The following is a 12,252-nucleotide window of genomic DNA, read 5'->3' on the forward strand; positions in this document are numbered from 1 at the left end:
CGAACAGTCTACAGGGCCCTCACGGAGAGGTATCCGCCGCTCGCGATTGGCTGAGCTGGGCCAGCGCTCCGTGCGGGGGCCGGGCCGCCACGCAGCGGCCACGTTTCCCGCCCCGCTGGCGCGCGTGCGCGTAATGCCCACAGGAAAGCGTTTGCGCGCGTCCCCGCCGCGGCCGCCTGCTCGCGCCTCAGCTCCCTCCCCTTTCCGGGCAGGTCCGTCCCGTCAGCGAGGCAGTAAGCACGGCGGCCAGCAGAGGGCGGTCCGGACCCAAGTCTGCAGCGGCGCCATTGGCGTGTGGAAAATGCCACCAGATGGCGGGTTAGGATTGCAGCTCCGTTGAAGGCGCGGCCCCCGCTCCCGAACCCCCGGCGACCACCCCGTAACAACCCCCCCACATCGGGAATAACACACCGGAGACTTTTGGGGGGAAACTAGGTCGACGGCCGGCTGCGCCCGGATGGGCAGCTGAGGTGAGTGCGGGCGGCGGCGACGGCAGCGGGGGGCGGGAAAGAGGGGGAATGCGGCGGCAGCGGCGCGGGGGCTGGAAGCGCCGATCCAAGATGGAGGCCGGGAGAGAGCGAGAGAGCGCGAGCGGGGAGCGGGCGGGCCGGGCGCGGGCCCCGCGCGGGGGAGGGAGGCCGCGCGGGCCTGTGCGGGGCGCGGCGGTCGCCGGCCGTCCGGGAGCCGGGGGGAACGAGTGTGGGTGCGGCGGGCGCCCCGGAGCCCTGGTCGCTCCGCACCCCTCTCGCGGGCCCCGAAAATTGTGCCCCCGCCCGTTCAGGCACTACGGCGACGGGCGCGGAAGCCTTTGTGGCGCGCTCGGGCCCGCCGCCAAGCCCGCCCTCCGCCCCCCCACCTGGACTCTCGGGACTTGCCCGCGCCCGGCGGGGCCGGGCCGAGGCGGGCTGGTGCGAATGCCGCCCGCCGCCCTGCGTTTCTGCGGTGTTTTAGCGGCGGTGGCAGCGTCACATGACAACAAGCTCGCCTCGGCGGAGGGGCCGGGGGGTCGCTCGGCGTGGCGGCCGGCCCAGGCCTCTTCTCGGTGGGGTGGAGTGGGGGGCTGGCGCTTGGGGCAGAGGGGACGTCGAAGCCGGGCTTTCCCGCTATCTGCCTTCCCCGCCCCCGACGGAGGCCTCCTTGTGAAACGTGTCCAGGCCGGAGCACTGCCCCGCTAGTTTGCCAGCCCCCCAGGAGACGAGGCCAATAAAAGTTGTTTTCCCTCCTTTCTCGGGGTGGTGGTGGTGGTGAAGAGCTGGGAAACTGGAGTGCCTGGATTTGGACCTGGGCCTCGATTGGAGAGTCCAAACGGGGTGCTTCTTGTGTGCTGTAGGGACTAAGAAATTTTCAGGTTTTAGGATTGTCACGTCACCCCTTCCACCAACATTTGAAATTTTATCGATTTTCTTCACATTGCAGAGAATCGTGCCCCGGGCGTATAAATCACGGGATGGTTTTGGACGCTTATAGACTCAAAACGATGCTGTTTGTATGTGACGACAGCGAATTATTTGCTGTTAAAGTCGATGTTAAGATGATGAATATATAGTTTATTCCTTCTCGTGGTTGTGACTAGAAAGGACTTTATTTTGCATCTCTTAGCAAACATAGTGTTTAGGAAAGTATTTGACTAGGCATGAAGAAAGTTGTGTGATTTGTAACTTACGTGGAATTTGACTACACCTTTTAGATTTTCCTGTATCTTTTTAAGAAAATTACAAATTCTGATGGTGAAGCACTTAGGAAAATACATATAACAGTGAAAATAAAAACAGCCTGTGTATTGTATGATATATTGTACCACGTTCTCATATTTATAACGTACGAAATGTTCAGGCTAAACAAATTTGCCCAAGGGGGGAAATAGTGAAAGATTCGGAAAGGTTGTTTACTTGCTTTGGATTTTTGAGAATAGTTATAACACAATTTGTTTGCTATCTAAATAAAGTACTAGAAAACCGACAAGCGTTTTGTTAAAGTTTTCATTACATTTCAAAATGTACATTGTTTTTTCAAATGGTCTACCCATGGTCATTTTTACAACCAAACTACTTTTGATTGGAAATTTTTCAGTATCCACTTTAGTTTTGACATTCTGACAAAGCCAAGGGGTATTTAAGTAGATTTGAAATACGGGAAATTATGTTACTAGGAACGCTTCCCTTGAAGACAGTATGCAGGTACTGTTGATTTGAATGGCTCTTTTAAAGCCTTAAGGGGGCTGTGGTAGGGGAGAAGAGCGCCCTGGACTGAAGTTACTTTAAACATACCCTAGGTTTGTGATCTTTGGGGTGTCACTCTTCCAGCCTTTCTTTCCTCATCACTAAAATGAAGGTAATAAATTATATGGTAGTTGTATAACAAGCTGTGTGTGGAAAAGCCCTTCTTAATCATTAAAACTGTAAAAATTTATGTAATTTTATAGTTTTAATCTTTTTCCTTGATTCTGGATCTGTATATCTTCATAATCAGTGCTGTGAGGAGATACAGTGCACTCTGGAGAAAAAGATGTCTCTTCCCCCTTTTTATCCTTTTCTGCTTTGTTCTATGTTGATGGAGTGTATTAGTTTTCTTTTTATGTATAGCGAAGTACCACAAATGTACTAGCTTAAACAACACCCATTTATTAGCTCACAGTTTCTGTAGGTGAGAAATCTGGGTACTTTGGGCTCGCTTTTCATCATCTCACCAGGCTAAAATCAAGGTGTTAGCTGTGGCTGCAGTTCTCTTCTGAGGCTCATGACCTTCTTCCATGCTCACTACTTGTTGGCAGAATTTCCTTGTGGCTGTATGACTGATGTTGCCATCTTCTTTCTAGCTGTTGGCCAAGGACCTTTCTCAGTTCCTTACCAAATGTTCACGTAGGCATTTCACATCATGGTTGTTTGCTTTCATCCAGGCAAGCAGAAGTCAGTTGCTCTGGCTTCCTCTGTCTCTGTCCTTTGGACTCCCTTTTAAGACCCCTTTTTAAAGCTGATCTGATTTGGTCAGACCCACTCAGGAAGATCTCCTTTTTGGTGAACTCAACTGATTAGGGAACTTAAATACATATGCAAAAATCTATTTGCCATGTAACAATCCCAGGAGTGATGTTCCATTATATTTACAAGTCTCTCCCACACTCAAGGGGAGGGTTATATACTAGGGTGTGGGTCATTGTGGGTTGTTAGAATTTTGCTTGCTATGGGGAAAGAAGTATCTTTACAGTTGCTTCTTTAGAATCTGGATGTACAAGAAGAGCACATAGGCAGAGCAGTGTAACCCCACCTGGTGAGTTTACTCATACTGGTTTTGTCTTCATCCTTTTTCCGTTTTGTATTTCATGGTACCTCAGTTGAAGTGCGTCCCTCTATAAAAGCATTTAATTGCATTTAGAGGAAATTAAAAATAAAAGTTAAAAAGTTAAGTAAAAAGAAAAAAGGCAATAGAGATTATGTAATTCTCATTACTGCTTGATACCTATTGTTTTCTCATTTTAGGGATGAGATTGAATCTCAGGGAAGTTAAGAAATTTAAATGCCTAAGATCACACTCTTATTAAGTGACAGGTAGATTCATAAACTCATTACACCAGACATTTGCTGTGTGTGATTGGTCCAGCAACTTTTGAAGAAGGGATTATGAAAAAGAATAGTTATTTAAAATAGAGTAGGGATATTATTGGTGGACAAAGAGGGTAGCAGAAATTGGTCATGGTATGCGGGAGGTTTAACAGTCCAAGAAGCAAAACACCTTCAAGAGGAGGCAATTAGGACAGTTTTAGTTAAGAATAACAAGATTTAGAGACTATAACCAGGAGTTAAAATTGTTCGGGAGGTACAGCTTAATTTCTTAATAGAGAGGTGATATAGTAAGCGCTTGGAAAATCTTTGTTAGCTGAATTAAAATATGAATCTCTAGAATTTAGATGATTCTTGGTGCTGTGACGCTCTGTAGGGAAAGGTAGGAAGCAGAGACCTAAGAGGATGCTCTTGCATAAGCCCAAGAAAGAGATGATTCTTGAGGTGGGAATTAGGATGTGTCTACAGAGAAGGATGGATCAGTTTTCTGTCATTTTGGTAGTCAAGAGGATGGGATCCCAACTTCCTATGTTTTAGTGCTGAGAGAAACCTTGTCTTATTGACAAATGTGATTCTTTTTAAGTGAGCTTTAAGTAGGTCATAGACCAGTTTGTTTTATAGAATCCTTTTTCTGTTTCACTCCTTATTTCTTCTTTCAGGTTTCTTCTCCCTCTTCTAATTCTTTAAGCCAGTTAGTGCTTAAAGGACATCTCAATCCTGCCTTCTTTATAAGATACATCCTTAGTATTATGGGCCTAAATGATGTACCAGTTAGTTGCCCAAATTTCTCTAAGGAGTTTTGCTGTAATTAAACAGCTCTAGAGGTGGCTTTTAACTTGCTAGAAGCTCAAAGTTACAAAAACATTTTATGTTGTGACCCAGTACAAACGCACAAACCATGGAAATAATGTCTAACCTTTATGTGGTACACGCTGATTTTTTAATTTTTTCTTTTTTTTAAATTAAGAATGCTGGTTGCAACTCACCTATGTGCTATCATGACTTACAGCAACCCACAGCCGAATTATAATCTCATTGGTAATTGGGAGAGTGCAAAGTAGAACCATAAGAAGAAATCATTTCACTTCTACCAGATTGGCAAACATTAAAAATTCTGATAATATCAAGTGTTAATGAGAATGTGGGGAAATCAGACTCCCACTTTTGGAGGGACATAGTCATTTTGCAAAAGAAAATGACTTGTAGTAAGTTGAAGAATACATGTACCATAAACCTAGCAGTTATACTTATGTCTTTATATTTCTGATGAGAGATATTCTTGTATGTTGGGGTAGGTGAACAAAAATATTTGCAGTAGCCAAATTTAGCAACAAAGTGCTCATCATTCTACCACAGGTTTTCAAACACCAGTGGTGGTTTTCAAATGTTAATCTTGATGCCTAGGATAACCTCACTTGATCACAGTGTATTATCCTTTTTATGTTTAATATTTTGTTAGGGCTTGAGGATATTTCTTCATCAGGGATATTATTTTGTAGTTTTCTTTGGTTGTAATTTTTTTTCAGCTTTCAGTATTAGGATTATGATGGCCTCATAAGATAAGCCGGGGAGGTGTTCCCTCTACTGACTGAAACACTGTGCAATATTCCTTGACTGTTTGATAGAATTCATCAGTGATACCATTTGAACTTACATTTTTTTGTGTGTGTGGGAAGACTTTTGGTAAATTTAAATTCAATTTTTTACTAGACATAGAGTTATTCAGATTTTGTTTCATCTTATGTTAGTTTTGTTGTATTTTTAAAGGAATTTGTTGACATTAGTTGTTTATATAATTCCCTTGTTATCCTTTGCTTGTAGGATTTGTAGTGATATCTCTTTAATTTCTGGTGTTGTTAATGTGTTCTTTCTTTTTTTCTTGGCCAGTCTAATTCTTGGTTTATCTATTTGTATCTCTTTTCAAAAATAACATTGCTAATTTTCTCCATTTGTCTTTTCTCTCTCATTTGTTTCTGTTCTTTATAATTTTCTTCCCCCATGTGTTTTGCTTTTCTTTTTCTAGCTTCTTAAAGTGGTCATAGATTTCAGATATTTCTTGTTTTCTAATGTAAGCATTCAAAGCTATAGATTTTCCTCCAAGCACTGCAACATCCCACAGATTTTGATATTTTTATTATCTTTTAGTTTGAAATAGCTTCTGATTGCTTTGTGATTTCTTTGTTGACCCACGGATTATTTAAAAGCGTGTTGTTTAATTTTCATGTATTTGGGATTATTTTAGATATCTTGTTATTGATTTCCAACTTAATTTTATTTTGAGGTCTTGAGATATATTCTGTATGAATTTAATCTTTTTAAATGTACTGAACCTTGTTTTATGGTTCATCATATGGTTTATCTTGGTAAATGTACCTTTCACACTTGAAAGAATATTCTGCAGTTGTTGGGTGTACTATTCTGTAAATATCAATTAGATTAAAGTGCTTTGGTAGCATTTTTCAAATCATTTATGTCTTGGGTTTTGTTTTATTTGTTTTGTTTTTTTTTACTCTAGTTCTATTCAGTTGCTGAGAGGGATATTAAAATATCCAACTATGACTGTGGAATTATCTGTTTCTCCCTTAATTCTGTTAATTTTTGCCTCATGTATTTTGAAGCTCTGTTATTAGGCACATACAATTTATGATTATTAGGTCTTTCTGATGAATTGGGCTTTATGAAATGTCCCTCTTTATCCCTGGTAATAGTCTTTGTCTTAAAATCTGCTTTTTCTGATATTAATATAGCCACTCCAACTTTCTTGAGCTTACTGTTTCTGTAATGTATTTTCTTCCATCCATTTACTTAAAACTCTTTTTTCCTTTATATTTACAGTGTGCCTCTTGAAGGCAGCATATAGTTGGGTTTTGCATTTTTTATCCTTTCTGACAGTGTGGAAGTGGAATCTATCAGTTATAATAAACATTGATTATGTGCTAATGCCTGTCAAGCATTGTGAAAGTTCTGAGATTTTACCCTACTTGCAGACTAAGTTAACCTGCTACAGTTTATTGGAGTCATGAGACTCCTTGGTCAGAGATGAAGAACAGTGCATTACAGCAAGAGCAGTAGCCACAGTTATTAGTGTCAGATCTTGGAGCCCCAGTTTGTACACGGTAGGGTGAAGATGTGACACTTGCACATGCATTGGGTTGTGTTAGAGGAGGGGAATCCCAAGCTTAGAGAAACTGGAATCTTTATAATGGGTTGTAAGCATACCTCTCCTTTTCTTGAGGGAGAGATGCTATTTCTTTTTTCCAAGATTCTACAAATATACTTGAAAAGATTGGATCAAAGGCAGTCGGTGCCTCTGTTTTCCAGACAGGCAGAAAAACAAGAGACCCATGGAGAATTGTCTTTCAAAACTGCCCAGTGAATTTTCTCAATTTCCTCTATGTTATTAGCTTAGATTTTTCTTTTATTTCTTACATGGCCCTAACCTAGCTTTCTAGCTCTGTCTCTGTGCTGTACTTCCCTGTAGGTTTTATGCTCTCACCAATTTGATTACATAGTTATATTCCCCGCCCCCCCACCCCATGTCTTTGTTCTGGGGTATAATGTGTGTGTAAGAAACACTCATTGAGTGTTTACTGTATACCAGTAAATATTTTACAGTAACCCTGTGAGGAAATTGTTGTTATTATGTTGCTGCTATCTGTTTTACAGGTTAGATTAAACTTATTTAATCTTAAATTAACTAAATTAAGTTTATTAGATTTGCTTAAACCTCTCAAGTTTGTGATGAGGGAGGGACACATTGTAGAGAAGTTTTTGGAGTATTCTATTTCTTGATGTTAGTAGTAGTTACATGGAGTGTTCACTTGATAATTCTTTAAACTGTTATCTAGATTTTATGTATTATGCTGTATAATTGATATAGCTCACAAAGAAAGGAAAAACAGAAAAAACAAACACTGAGCTGTAGAATCTGTGTAAAATCTTTCCTGATAACTTCAGCCAACAGTTATCACCGTCTTTGTATTTTCATTTACTGCAAATGCATTATTGCATTTATTGTTGGCACCATAAGATTTGGTAAGTGGTGGTGTTCATAAGGCACGGTATTTTGTAGACTAATTGTTGCAAGGCCAGACAACTAATAAATGAGAGAGCCAGGATTTAAATCCAGACTTACTTTCAGAACCCACACTCTAAATCTGTTAAAAGGGCATTTTTATCTCAGCCTTATTTATGCTTTTTGTAATCTTTTGAAGTTTATTTTACAGAGATTTGGTTTTCTTTTTCTATCATATAACAGTCATGAGGTCTTGAGTAGAACACTTAATTTCTAGAGGCCTCAGTTGTCTTATCTCTGTGATGGGAATCCAATTAAAATTTTTTCAGCAAATATTAATATGAGTGCTTAACTCCATGACTAGTAGTGAGTATATAAAGTTGTTAAATACATCGACTTTGCTTTTAAACAACTTCTGTTTTATGGGGAGAGATTAAAAACTGAAACCAAACCCCAAAGCAACAAAACAAATAGGGATACTACCTGAAATGTTGTGAGGGCTTTAGGTTCAGGATACTTTGGAAGCATAAAGTGCAGAGGTAAGAGGACAAGCCCTTCTCCTTGTCAGGTCCCCCCAAATGATAGATTATTTTTAATGGGTCAGGAAGAGTTGGAAGAGTTTTTCAGGGTAGTCCTTTTATTTTCTAATTGAGATAACAATATTTAAGTATTACCTTTTTAGGCTCTTTGACAAGATTTCTCTGCATAATTGTTGAGTTGGTTTAAAGGTTCAGGTAGAGGTTTGAGACACCACTGCTTGTCTCCTCAATCTTAGGCAGAAAAAAAGTTTTATACATAGTCAAGCATGAACATGACCTGATTGTCTCTTTTGAGGTCCCTTATTCCCTCTGTTATTCTAAAGGTCTGTCGATTCTATTATATCATGTTGTTATTTTTTCTTATCTCATTTAGAGTACTGAGAGGTAGGCTTTCTCTTTTCTCTAGTAGAGATACAAGGTAGCATACGTGCAGAAATTCTTACGACAGAATGCAAGATACAAAAGCTAAAGAATGTCTTAAGCTGTGTTCTGCTTTATTTTTAAAGCCTAAATTAACTTTCAGGAAGAAAATGCGTTACTTACCTTCTAGTGTTAGGGATAGTTAAAAAGTTTGTATGTTCACAGATGAAGGAAGCATTATCACATGATTAAGGGCTAAGAAAGCCATTATATATTGTCCAAGAGAGTTCCTGACACCTGAGTTACACAGCCTATGTCAAATTCTAACTCATCTCCTTCCTAGGCATGTAAACTTGGGCAAATTCTTTAACCTCTCTAAATCTCAGTTTTCTCACCTGTATAATTGGAAGTAATAAAAGCATGTCTCGGGCTTCCCTGGTGGCACAGTGGTTGAGAGTCTGCCTGCCGATGGCAGGGCACGTGGGTTCGTGCCCCGGTCCGGGAAGATCCCACATGCCGCGGAGAGGCTGGGCCCGTGAGCCATGGCCGCTGAGCCTGCGCGTCCGGAGCCTGTGCTCCGCAACGGGAGAGACCACAACGGTGAGAGGCCCGTGTACTGCAAAAAAAAAAAAAAAGGAAGAAAAAAAACCAAGCATGTCTCGTGGATTGCTGTGTCAGTTAAAAAGTTAACTCTTAACTCTTAGACTATGTTGCATTGTATATAAATCCAAAAGACATTCATCTTAAATTTAAAAGGTGAATAAAATTATAATCCAGATAAGTCATAAGATTACTTTCCAGAAGCAAAGAATTTTAATTAATTGGTTCTTATTAGCACATAAAGCTAGTTTAATAAACTATTAATGAGAGAGGTCAGAGGATGAGGTACTCAGGTTAATAGAGAGGTGAGAGTTATAGCCAGTTTTCTGCTTATTGTTAAACGTATTTTAAAAATCAGGCTCTTTCTTTAGAAAGTACTGTATCTTGGAAAGCCATTGTAATGCTTCCTTGGTAATTGAGAAAATTTGAAGACTGTATCAGGATTTTTATTTATGAATATTAGCTTTGCATGTATAATTTTGCAAACAAAGAGACTTAGGAATGAATCTTTACCAAAAGCAAAACATAATCTTGAAAGTTACCTCTTTAAGTTCCTAGACAAAGTAAGATGGTTAGATGGCTGCTTTTCCTCTCATTAAAATGGGGTAGAGAGAACAAAACCTGGGTTAATCTGAGTTTTTAAAAAAGTTTTGGATATTTAATATTTTATTTTATAAATGCAAAGGGAGTGTGATATAGGAGAGAGAAAACTAGTATAGGGCCGGTGACTTGAGTTTTAATTACAGCTTTACCACTAACTAGCTGTGTGCCTTTGAGTCACTACTTCTCTGAGCCTCAGTTTCTTTGTTGTAAAATTAGTTTCCAAGATTCCTGTAAATTTTTTAGTCCATGTTGAAATAATCAGGAAATCAGTTCTGAATCAGGTAATGCAAAGTTTTTGATTTTAAAGACTTTAGTTTTGAAAAACCTAAGTGTGTTATCAGCAGGCCCTTTTGTCTCATCTTCCAACAGGTTATTAGAATAATTCATGCTTTCCCCTAGCTGATTAGTGTACAGGCCAAATACGTTAATATTTAGATAGTATTTATGGTTTTTGGTTCCAGCGATGGGTGTGTGTTTGCTTCTTTATTTGGTGAGAAAGAGATAGATTAGCAAGTGTCTTCATATAATTTTAGTCATTGTGAGTCATTCAAACATTTATTGAACATCTACAGTGAGCCATACACTGTGGGTATAAAAACATTAAAGCACAGTTCTTGTCTTCCTGATGTACAGAGAAGGCGATTCAAGACTCAGAACTTAGGTGTGATATAACCTTCTCCAAAAATCCTTTCCTGACAGCCTTATTGCCCCTTCCTCCCATCGTCTCTCCCTTTCTCGAGTCCAGGATTGATCTAAGGGCTCTTCCTTTGTGTTTTAGTGGTAGGCTGTGCCAGGGCTGCCATGACTGGTTAGGAATTGGTGGTGCTCTGCATAAAGGTGCCACGGCCAAGGGGCTAGGTGGGGGCTGAAATCCAGGTTTCATTCTGCTTGACCAACTGTCCATTTGCTTTTTCAGCATTTTCTAATTCGCCTGCCCAAAGGAGGCCTTTTCCCTCAGTTCTTGCAAAACAGCCTGTATATGGTAGTAGATATTTAACCTGTGCATTAGTATACCATTAAGAATATTCTGTAGTGTGTTTTTTCTGGCAGATAAGTTTTATAGTAGGTAATAAATGCCTTGAGGTGGTTTGTTGAAGTGAGCAAATGCTTCCTGAAGGCAAATTCTTATATAAGTTTTGAAAGAAAAGTGAAAGTTAGCCAAGCAAGAATGGGATGATGGAGATGGGAATGGCATTCCAGGTGAATATACAGGGACAATGTAGTGATGTAGTCTAGAGCCCAGTGGTTCTTAAATTGTGCTCCCTGCGTCAGCAGTATTAACATTACCTGAGAACTTGTCAGAAATACAAGTTCTTGGTCCTCACCCCAGTCCAATTGAATCAGAAATTCTTGAGATAGAGACCAGCAATTTGTGTTTTAACAGTGATTCTAATGCAGGCTGAAGTTTGAGAGCCACTACTATAGCCCACTTCTTGAGGAAGCATTATTTGAGTGTGTGTGAAGAGCTTGGGGTTACCTATAGAGGAGTGATTAAAATTTAGGGCTGTAAGCAGTGACCAGAGTGCCTAGTGTGCCAAACTAGAGTTTGAACTTTGTCCTTAGGCTAGTGGCTGCACATTAGAATCACCTGGGAGCTTTAAAAATATACCAAAGAATGGGTGTGATCTACCCCAGACCAACTGACATCAAATCCCTGATTTTCTGATGCACAGAGGGTTCTGAAGTACATAACTGTCAGAACTTGGTTACTGATTTTAATAGTACACAGGTTTATTGAGAATGTGGCAAATACTATGTTGAGTAGCATGATAATAAACACAGCTATCTTATATAGGTATTACTCACATTTCACAGAGGAGGTAAAGTACCTTTTCCCAATATTACCTAGCTAGGAAGCGGTGGGTTTGAGTCCAGGTTTTTATAACTCTGAAGTCTAATCTCTTAAGCAACTTTTTTTTAAAACCTGGAGTTCATAAACTTAGATGGGAAAATAATATTTTCATTTTCCCTAACCTCTAAGTAAGATTTAGCATTTTCTTCAACTTTGAATGTAGGCAACAAATCACAGTTGTATGAGCAATGCTGTAACTTTGTTACCAATAGAAATGAGAAATATTTTCATATTAAATTACAGATGTTGCAGATCTGTATCTGCAGATACAGATATCTCAAAATATCTTTTATCCTAATCAGTGCTTTAAAATTGGGCTGTTAGACCCACCTCTAGATCTTTTATTTACTGTGTTAAAGAAGCACATACAATACTGTATCACAAGTTTTTTTTGATATGTTGATAATTATATTTGAATATAATTAATAACAAATTCCTTTTCTAAGTATGGTAGCCTTGGCAGAGAGTGTTTAGTAGGATAAGGTAGACAGGAAATAAAAAATTCATTTGTTTTGTTATCTTGTTGAATAGAGATCCTTAAAAAAGTCTCTCTTTCCTTCACCACTTCTCTTTTATTTGACTTGTTAAATAGATCAAAACCCAAGTTCTCCGTTACCTGTCAAAGTTATTAGATTAAAAACTACTTTGGGTTTAGAGTGCTTTTTTCCTAAGCACTTCTTAAAAAATTAGAGAAGATAAGCATTATCTCATCAGGCATTCTAACTA

General features: G+C 39.8%; 1 protein-coding gene across 1 annotated transcript in view; it reads left to right on the plus strand.

The window, feature by feature from the left end:
• The first annotated feature begins 239 nt into the window (after nt 1-239).
• The window catches only part of STAG1 (stromal antigen 1), a 428,313-nt gene continuing 416,300 nt past the window's right edge, over nt 240-12,252 (plus strand). The window contains exon 1 of the mRNA XM_033404083.2: nt 240-470. The gene's annotated coding sequence lies outside the window, so the exon portion shown is untranslated. The remainder of the gene's footprint in view (nt 471-12,252) is intronic.

Source organism: Orcinus orca, chromosome 5 (genome assembly GCF_937001465.1).
Source record: "Orcinus orca chromosome 5, mOrcOrc1.1, whole genome shotgun sequence".
Taxonomy (NCBI): domain Eukaryota; kingdom Metazoa; phylum Chordata; class Mammalia; order Artiodactyla; family Delphinidae; genus Orcinus; species Orcinus orca.